This window comes from Rhinolophus sinicus, linkage group LG14 (assembly GCF_036562045.2).
Source record: "Rhinolophus sinicus isolate RSC01 linkage group LG14, ASM3656204v1, whole genome shotgun sequence".
Lineage (NCBI taxonomy): Eukaryota > Metazoa > Chordata > Mammalia > Chiroptera > Rhinolophidae > Rhinolophus > Rhinolophus sinicus.
This window is the reverse complement of record NC_133763.1, coordinates 43,782,354-43,792,316: the sequence shown is the minus strand read 5'-3', so window position 1 is coordinate 43,792,316 and position 9,963 is coordinate 43,782,354. Positions and strand designations below refer to the sequence as shown.

Sequence of the window (9,963 nt, the reverse complement as noted above, 5' to 3'; positions counted from 1 at the left end):
ACAGAGAGTAGATTGGTGGCTGCCAGGCGTGGGCGGCCCGGGTGGGGGGAGCAGGGAGAGGTTTATCAAAGTGCACAAGCTTCCAGTTACAAGATGAATAAGCTCTGAGGCTCTAACATACAGCGTGGTGACTACAGTTCATAATATTGTATTGTAGACTTGAAATTTCCTGAGAGGAGAAGTGAAGCATTCTTACCAACAAGAAAAAAGAAAAAAGGTAACTGTGCGAGGTGATGGATGTGTTAATTAACTTGATGGCGGAATCCTTTTATGTCGTATACACATATCAAATCATCATGTTGTACACTTTACATATATCCCAGTTTTATTTGTTAATTATATGTCACGCAAACATGCGCCCTCAGACATAGAGTTTCAATATTTCCTAAGACTTTCAACTCCCTTTGCCTGGTCCCTCACGCACCACCTGGGAGCTGCTGGCCCCGCTCATATGAAGAGAGGCTCCTGGAGTCTGTTGGGAAGAAGGCAGGGTGGGCAGCTTTTACCTTCAGTTCCAAAAATGCAAAGCTCTTCAGAACCAAATGTGACTTTTGTCTGCAGAGCAGGGTGTACAGGAAGAGCCCAGGGGGAAGCAGGTGTGGGGCACATCTCAGCATGGAGAGCCAGCTACTGATTCTCTCCCCGGTCACCAGACAGTAAACAGTTATAGAGGCGGAGCAACTTGTATGTCTAATTAGAAGAGGGAAGTGAAGGGACGCTGACAGCCAGATAATGAAATAATAGCAAGTATTTTAAAGATAATAAAGTAAGTAATTCTTAATGATCACCAATAAGTCATTATGTAAAAACAACAACTATGCCTTGTTCTAGGCAATTTACGTAGATTATTTTCATTCTCAGGACACTCCTATGAGATAGGCACTAACAGTATCACCATTACACAGATAGGGAAACTGAAGCCTGGAGTGGTTAAGCAACCTGGCTAAGGTCACACAGCTGGTAGGTAGCAGAAGTGGGATTCCAACTCTGTCTGATTCCAGGGTCCAGATTTTTGACCAGTATGTTATACTATCTTCTGTGTAGTGCAGAGCAGAGAAAAGCTGGCTTTCAGAGCTGTGACAGGCCTGGGGATTAGCTACCCTGGATAGTGGGCTTAGAAAACCATGACCAATCCAGGCCCAACACATGCTGGGCTGATGCTGCCGAAACACTCCCTTCCCTGGTCAGGATGGTTCCTGCAACCAAGCGGGCCCTAGGGCACAGGTAGAGGACACCAGTGCCTGGGAAAGACACAAGCTGCTCTTCACAGATAATTTTATTGACTGACTGAATCCTGAGTTCAAAATCCCAAGGCCGGTGCCAAAGTTTCTATAAAGGAGGGGTTTAAAGATGACCACTGGTTGCAGAGGTGGAGGCAGGCTAAGGGACTTGTCCTGAAGCTATTTTGTACAGTCAGTCCTGGTTTTATTGTAAAGAGTCCGTTTGCTGAAGGTAGCTTTGGAGCTGATGGAGATTTGGGGGGACAAAACCCCTTCCTCAAGCCATTCCCTGGTCAGCCCCTGGTGTGAGCCAGACATAGCTGCTACTAACATTTGTAAGTTCAGCTACATCCCCGTGTGTGCAGGGTGATGGCAAACTCACACCGTCAGAAATACAGAACAATTGGTGGTCTTCGAGCCCCAGAGCCTCTTCTGAAAAGCAGGGGCACGGCTGGCGTGTCTGGAATGCACCTGGCTGGGGAAGCTCCCAGGACGAGCTTGGGAACGTGTACGCTGGGATGGGAGTGCGCCGAGTGATCCAGAGTGGATAAAATTCCATTCGAGGTTAATGCTGCCCGACAGCAGGCTGCAAAGATATATTTTAAACCGAGAAATTACTTAATAAATTCAGACCAACACTCTGTGACATTTCCCACAAGACTTTAACGCTGTTTACAAATTCCAGAGAACACCCTGAGTTGTTTCTGGCATGGGCTTATGATTTATTTCAAAGTAAAATGGGACAGAGTGTGTGGGTTTGTGTTTAATGTGAAAGGGGATTTGGAGAGGAAAAGTCAACTGGCATGAAAGATTGCAGGGCGAATGTAAAGCAGCGGAGCATGTGGGTGGCCTTGGAGCCTGTAACGGGGTGTTGGGGAAGGAAGGGACCTCTTGCCATTCCGGCACTCATCAAATAGCTCCATTTGCATGGGCCAGTAATTCGTTCGAGAGGATGGGTTAGGAGGTCCAGGGTTTACGAAGCACTTCAGACTCAAAGACTTTCACATCAAGAACAGGCAGGGCTCCCGCCCTAAAGAGGGAGGCCAAGAATAGTTCCTTCTCCACGAACATCAACGTTTAGAGGACATGGCCTGTATCTGCAGCAGCATGGAATTCAGTTAGACCAAAGGGAGGCGTTCTTAATGAAAATAAGACCTTGGACTTGAGAACACCAAGGAAGCTCGGGGAGCAAATTCTCCATGTCTGACACTCTGTGTTTCTTGGAAACAAGGATGGATTAAGTGACCTTGTGATTTGACCTCCGTGCAGTACAGAGACCACACAGGGGTGAGGGAAGGGGACATTTCCCCAGCTGGCTGCTGGAGTGGTCCAAGGGACAGTGGGTTCAAGTACTGGGTGATGAGGGAGGCAGCGATGAGGGGCCAGGCTCGCAGGGAGAGGACAAAGTGAAGAAGGATCTTCTTTCTCTTTTTCTCCTCTGCTCCCTGGGAAACACCCAGTCCCATTCATCTTGCTTGCCACCGAGTATGTGGTTTGAATGGGAAACGAGGACAGTGACATTCCCCATCTCTCTTGGAAAAAGAAATGACATTCCATTTGGTTTTGGAAAATACACAATATTCCACTTATAAAATATTCAATCACTGCCATTAATCCTCCCGCCGGGGCTGGCCCTGCCCCTTAGGCACGAGCGCAGACTCAGCTGTGGCCGCAGGCCCAGAACCTCTCGGCCTTCTCTTGTGTGGTCAGTGCAATTAGAGGCGTGAGGGTCCTCTGTTCTTAGGGTTGAGCTCTCCAGGGTAGGGTTCTGAGTGTGCCAGGGCCTGTAGAGCCATCTCGAAACTGAGAGGCAAAGGGCTCCCCCTGACCGGGGCCTCCTGTGACCCGGCTGAGGAATTATAGAGATGTCGGCCTTGACAAGTTAATGCCTCTAATTGCAACACGGCATCAGCTCCAGAGTTTCTATCCCACTCTCCAAAGCTCAGCTGCTGGAAGAAGTGGACAGCCCTCCCCATCCTGTGCGGGCCTGTTCTTCCTCAAGCGGTTCTCTCTCATTTTCTTTTCTCAGTTTTTGTCTTACTGTTTCAACATTTATCCATCTATTCATCCATCCACCCACCCACCCATCCATCCATTCATTATCTGTCTATCCATCCATCTGTCTTAAACAATAACCATAGAATCCCACAATGTCAGAGCTGGGAGGGGCTTTAGGAACCACCAAGTTCAAGGTGGTTCAAGGCCAGGACACCCAGACCTAGGAAGGGGAAGTTAGTAGATATTTTTCCCCAAAGCTTCAAATCAACAACCTCCCCCTCTATTTTACATTCCCCCCTCCAAAGATAGAGTCCGTTTGCCAGCAATCTAGTGTGTCCTGAGAAGTCCCCTGTCCTGCTGTGCTCTCAGATGCCAAGCTGAGGTCCCCAGGTAGGGCCAGCTGGCGGACGGCCTTTCATTCCTAACTCCCTGGGCAGTTTTCCGTGTGTGTCCCTCTGCATTCTGCTAAAAGAATCTTCTTGTCGCTGCCTCATCTCCCTGCATGTCAGCTCCTTGGGCTTGCTGAGCCCGCTTAGCCTCCTGTCTGGGGCCATCCTGGGACACATGCTCGGGGACTTCCCGCGGGCTCTGTGCTCCTGCCGCTCCCAACCCCAGTGCACACACCACCCTCTCCCCACGCATTTGGCCTGCCCGAGACACAACTCACACTTCATGAGAGGTCCAGAGTGACTTGGCCGGGGCATTCGGTGATGAATGTTTCCAGGAGGGAGCTTTGAGCTTAAAAAAGTAGGGAGAAGGAGAAACTCTTCTCCTCTGGGGGAAAACCAGCTGGCAGGTGAGGATGACACTTTAGTCCGCCCACTGTCCCCGGAACCTGAGGGACAGTCATGGAAGTTCTTGCTGCTGGAACATGGCGTTCACTGCTGGAGAGACTGCCTGGGCCCAACCTGGGAGGAGTCTGTGGGTAACTATCCCAGTGCCCCCTGCTGGCACCAGGCTCCTGCTAAGAGTGGGTTCGTCTCCCTCCTGGCAGGCTGGACAGATACCCCTGAGGTCCCCTCTCCCGACTCCTTCAGATCCTTCCAAAGGCCAGCTAGGCCCAGGAGTCTTAGGGCATGGGGTTCGTACCAGCCCAGAATCACAGTGCTGGGGAGACCTCGGGAGTCATCAGGGCTTCACGTTGAGGATAAGGAAACTGACGGGCAGGGAGGTGAAGTTACTCCAAGTCCCACAGCTCGTTGGTGACATAGCCAGAGCATGCGTGAGCGCTGGCCCTGCTTTCCAGTATGCTAGGGGCCATCACCAAAACTGTCCCTAGGAGCTTCCCGACAGCTCTGGGGGGTCAGCAGATCAGGGAGCTCACCCCATTTCCCCAGATGTGGAAAAAGGCACTTCCAGGGCTCGGAGGCCGGACTTCTTGGTCCTACTGGGGTTGTAGTGTTGCTTGGAGGGGGCCTGCAGGACCGGGCAGACATCCACCCGGGTTCCAGACCAGCGGTGGGGGGAGCTCCGTCCTTTCTAGACTTCAGGGTCTCGGCTACCTCAAGGGCATGCGCAGGAAGTGGGTGCTTCGTCCAGGGCACCTGGAAATGACAAAGTCCTTTCAGTCATGAAAAGGAGCGAGAGTTGCATTTTATTTTGTGTGTCTCTCAAGTTGCTTAGGGAAGAAGAAGGGAGGGGGTGGTGTGAGCAGGGAGAAGGGCCTGCTCCCAGATGCTCAAGCCACTCAGTCTCGTTCTGTTTCCCTCCTGTTCCTTTCAGCATTGTAATTCCATGATTCTAAAATTAAACATTCTGTTTTCCCATTATAACCTTTCTAATGAAAGGGTTCACTAGTGGCTCCAAGGATAAAATAAATCCTAGGAGCTCTTTGACTACATCTGCACTTGCCCCAGCTGAAGGTGAGGCTGAAAAATAGTGGCTGGAAGCCACAACCCGCTTGGGTTTGTTCAGTTGAAGCAGCTCACCTGCCAGCAGGCTTCCCCCAACACCTGGGCCACCCGCCCCAGGAGAGTTCACAGATCGTTTTAAAAACATTTCAACAAGAACAAAGCCAAAGTTAGATAATTCCTGGCGGCCAGGATGAGCTTCTCTCTTCTCACAGAAAGATAATTGCCTGTCCTGGCTTTGTTCTAACATAGTGAACGGCCTCCCCTCCCAACATCCCCCGCTTCCAGGATGTCCTTTAATGATGAAGGGAACAAGTCCCGTTGTCCTGCTAACAAGGGCTTATGGATTGCTGGGGGGAGGGCAGAGCTGGACAGTAAGATCCGCAATAAACATTTGCCTCCTGGAGGTAACCCTTGTCCCCACACGGGCTCCGGGCTTCCTGTGACGCCCGTTCATAAATGATTCAAGCTCCACTTTCTGCAGAGCATTAAAGCGCGCTCTCTCTCCCTCTCCTTCCTTCACTTGGGAGCACAAACAGCCAACTCGATGCTGGAATTTAATACCCGGGAAAGCTTTCGGGCCCGAGAATAATAAGGCAGCACTGTAAACAGCAAGCAAATCCCACCTCCAACCCTCAACAGCTGCCGGCTTGGCTGGGGCTCAGGGCAGGTGGGAAAAGGGGGAGAGGGTGCTGCTGTGGACCTATCTGGGGGCTCCTTGGGGAAGGGTACCCTACTCTATTCAGGGGTGCTGCAGGGGGTGGCCCTGCTAGGCTCCTGGAAGCCGCTTTCTTAGTTCACAGATGATGAGATCACTTCTCAGGAAGGCCAGACACCTCCCCAGGGCCGGTGGTCCCAAGACTGGGCCACCGAGAAGGGCTTCGTTTCTATTCCACTGGCCCCAGCTTGGGGCCTGGACAGGTCTCTCTCACTGCCGCTTAGGAGGCCAGAACCCTGTGTGTCTGGCTCCTGAGGCCGCAGTTCTGTCTGTTGTCAGTGGCCCTAGAAATCTTAGCCTTCCTTCATGGCCCAGCCTGCAACCCCTCATAAAGCGTTCTTCAATCCTCCAGCCTGGTTTTCAGAAGCCCCTTGGTAGCAAGTTTTTATACCAGTGATAATATTGGTGATGACATAGGGACGATAATCGTGATAATGGCTGATATTTGCTAAGCGCACACTTTGGGCCCAGTTCTCAGTGTGCTTTCGTATGAACTGTCTACCCCCACAGTGAGGTGTGGAAGCACTGCTCATTTTGGGGTTCATATGCGAGTTCGTTCTTGCCCCTACACCGAGCTTTCTGGGGGAAGGGCTGTGTCACACAGTGTGGACGGTGAGTGTTCGGGGCTCTGCGAGCCTGGGTGGGATTAATCTTCACAGCCGCAGTGCCGACTCGTCAGTGTCCCCCCAGTTTCAAACGGGTTCCGAGAACTTAAGTAACTTGTTGAAAGATCTCCAGTCACACCGCTTAGAAGCGCCACAGGTGGGTAGAGAATAAGCGTGTCCTGCGTCTTCCATGAGCTGGTGGTTAAGTGAACACTCCTACGACCACTCACTCACCCGGTACATGACCTTGGACTTAACCTCTCTGTACTTCCGTTTCCTTATCTGAAAACAATAGTAGGAAGAAGTGCCGACTTCTAAAGCTGTGGTGAGGACTGAAGGAGCTAAATGCAAGGCAGGAGCTTAGCACAGGACCCCTGGCGCGACGAAACGGTGACTGTCGGGTATCATTGCCGTGGCTCAGTGTGGTGCAGTGCCCTGCGCAAGCGTTTCATAGGCGCCCATGCTGTGACTCTGGAGCGGACACTGCACGAGGTGCTTCCCTGTCTTATTCCTCTCCCCCTTCTCCCTTCTGCCTTGAAAAACATTAAGCATGTCGTTGCTGATCAATAAATACTTTGTGATTGATTTCTGCAGTACAGCTTGGGGTGGGTCCTAGACGAGCGCTCTGCCCATCATTGTGAGTCTCCTTCAGGCTTCTTCTTTCTTTTCCTCTCAGTGCACCTGAATTGGGAAGCACCAGTGGTTGTGTGATGGTACAGACATCTGATTCTGGGAGCCTGCCTGGGGGCTGTGGGTCTGCCTTAGGGTTCACGCTGACTTTGACCTGGGGAAGTCACTCCGCCTTTGGGCCCCAGGGGCTTGGACTGGAGGATACCCCAGGTCCCTCTAAGGCTGCAGTTCTCAGGGAAAGTGGGTGTTAAGCGAGGGAGACCTTGCTGTGCTCCTAGCTCCTAGCCCTCGGCTCTCAGCTTTAGAAGCTGGCTGCTATTTCCAATTGTTTTCAGCCCAGGAGTTGAATACGTGGGGTTAAGGAGCCCTCTCTCACCATGACTGTGCCCACGCCGGCCACACTCAGCATGGCCCCTGTCCTTTCGTCACGCCAGCTCAAGTCAAGGAAGGATTCTGGGAATGGGTGTGCATGTGCACACGTGTCAAGCAGCTGCTGTGGGGAAGCTGCTGAGCTGGCCAGTGGCACCTTTGGCTGCAACTATTGGGAGGGAAGAGACTACCGGTTTATTCAGGGCTTCTTGTTCAAACTTTGTCAAACTTGGCTGAGTAGGATCAACTTGTTGGGCTGCTTCCAGGGTCCCTGGTATGTGTGTGTGTGTGGAGGGCAGGGGTTATGGTGGAGGGAGCAGTCAAACCACGTACTTCATCTGAGAAAATGGAGAGATGCAGCCTGGCTCAGTCCCGGCAGTTGGGTGGACAAATCAGGGCAGAAACAGACATTGCTGAGCTGAGAGGGAAGAAGGGGTCTCTCCCTCCGAGACAATGGAGGCTTTCCCTGCAGGTGTGTTGCTCTGGAGAGAGGAAGCAGAGCCAAGGCCAAGCTTTCCCACCATTGTCGTGAGACCCTACAGGTGCAATCTTACCTGGGAAGCAGGAGTTGCACTCACAGGCCAGGAAAAGGGAGAACGTGCCGCCTTTCTTGGAAAGTCAGAATACACTACGTGACCGCCTCACTTCTCCTTCAGCCCCTCGGGAGTTGCTGATTTTCAGTTCTCTCTGAGATACTTCTTACAGAGAAAAGATCTGCTCTTACTCTTTGAATTAGCTGCTGCTAAAGCTTTAGTTGGAAAGGAAGTGGACGTACCTGGCCAAGAATGAGAGAAGGAGGTGGGAGGAGAAAGGCTGGGAGGCGCCCTGCTCCTACTTCTCTGTGAAGGCAGGTGCAGCCCAGGGACAGCCGGCCCCTGCCGTGTCCCCAGCCTGGATTTGTACTTTAGTCTAATATACAGCCTAAAGGTACCTTGAAAGAGAATGCTTTTAAGAGTGGCCTCGTAGCTGCCAAAGACCCGGTAACGGGTTGGCAGGGCCAAGTCCCGTAGTGAAAATCTGGGTGAAGGAGGGCTCTAGCTAGAATCCCGGGGTCCTGTCAGGTGGCTGCAGTACACCTTGTTCCAGCAGGTGGGGCGTGCGCTCTGAGGCTTCCTTGCCCTCTGCAGGGATCGTGGGGCTGCCATGGCAAGTGTCGTGCAGGGAGGCCTTCGGGGTCTCTGCTCCCACTCCCCACATAGGAACACAGGATATGGTGAGGCCAAAAAGGAACACCCATGGAGCCATAGATAGGGGAGTCATGCCACTATATTCTCGCTGGCAGCTGGGTTGGAGACCCAGGAGGCAGGAGCCACACTATCCGCAACCCGCCATCCACTTGTCTCTGTCAACCAACCTCACTTGCTAGCTGCCATCCTCCCTGCTAACTGCAATCTGCGCTTGCTAGCTCAGCCACCACCTTCTTGCTGGCCCCCATTTTCTGCTAGTGTAGCCACAGCAGTTATATTAGTGGCCAATGGCTCACTGGTTACAGCTGACGGCCAACTAGCCACAGCTGATGGCCATCCAATCACAGTTGATGGCCATTTACTACCTGAGCCAGCACCTTTCCATGTGAGGCCGAGAGCCTGGAAACTGCTTTCTGGGGCTCTGTCCCCACAGCGAGTAGGAGGGAAGACAGCAAAACCTGGGAGACGTGTGACCTGGCAAAGGAAGTGTGGGCCGGAGCCTCCGGAGCAGCAGATGCCGGGGCCCCTTGGAACCAGCTCAGACCATCAGCTCCAAGACTAGGCCCCAGCACCACCTTCTCTGGGAAACGTTCCAGAAACCCCAGCCTTGCCTCCACCCACCTGGCACATTCCCCAATCTTAGCCCTTACCTTATGTTATGGAAATGACCTATTGACAGTGTCTCCCCATCTAGACTGAGAGCTCCTTGGGGACTGTCTTCCTTACCCTGGACTTCTTTCTGTGCCTGGCAGGAAGCCGGATGCAGTCAGACTGAAAGTACAGGCACACACAGGCACCACACCAGTGCTAGCCAGCTTCCTGCCCCACTGAGGGTTGTCACCGTTGACATTCGACTCTGAGAATGAAGGTGACTCATTTTGACAATGTACGACTTTCCAGCCTGTGCTGGCTTCCGCCTGCCCCTTCACCTTTCTGTGCTCCCACCCCCTTAGTCTCACGGAACGGAGGCTTTTATGTCAGGCCAGGTTTTGCTGTTAGGTCTTAACTGAACCAAGCACACCTACACGCCAGGCATAACTTCCAAAGCCGAGAGAGACAATTTGGGGAGTATCCCGGCTGGGACCTTGCCTGGGCCACCTTCCCCTCCATTAGCGTGCCTTGCTGAGAGCTGGCAGTGGAGCCCATTCCTCAGCACCACCCCCTCCTTACCAACCCCGGCTCGGAATGAGCAAGGCAGAGCCATTTGGCTAAGAAATGATCTCTGCTTCCTGCCAAGGAAGGAAGGTGCAAGCAGAAGCCTCTTCCTTGGGGGTGAATTATTTAATCACTTATCTTTCCCCTTGAATCAATGCAACTAATGAACAGCTTTTGCCTCTTTCCTCTTTTCCCCTCTGCCCTCCCCCTCTCCCATCAGTCTCTTATTAT

General features: G+C 52.4%; 1 long non-coding RNA gene across 1 annotated transcript; it reads right to left on the bottom strand.

Moving 5' to 3' along the window:
- Positions 1-366: 366 nt before the first annotated feature.
- Positions 367-9,386, bottom strand: LOC141568529 (uncharacterized). The gene is made up of 3 exons (XR_012491681.1): positions 9,228-9,386; positions 3,886-4,762; positions 367-1,806 (listed from the first exon to the last, which is right to left on the bottom strand). It is a non-coding gene; the product is annotated as an uncharacterized LOC141568529 (long non-coding RNA).
- Positions 9,387-9,963: the final 577 nt, after the last annotated feature.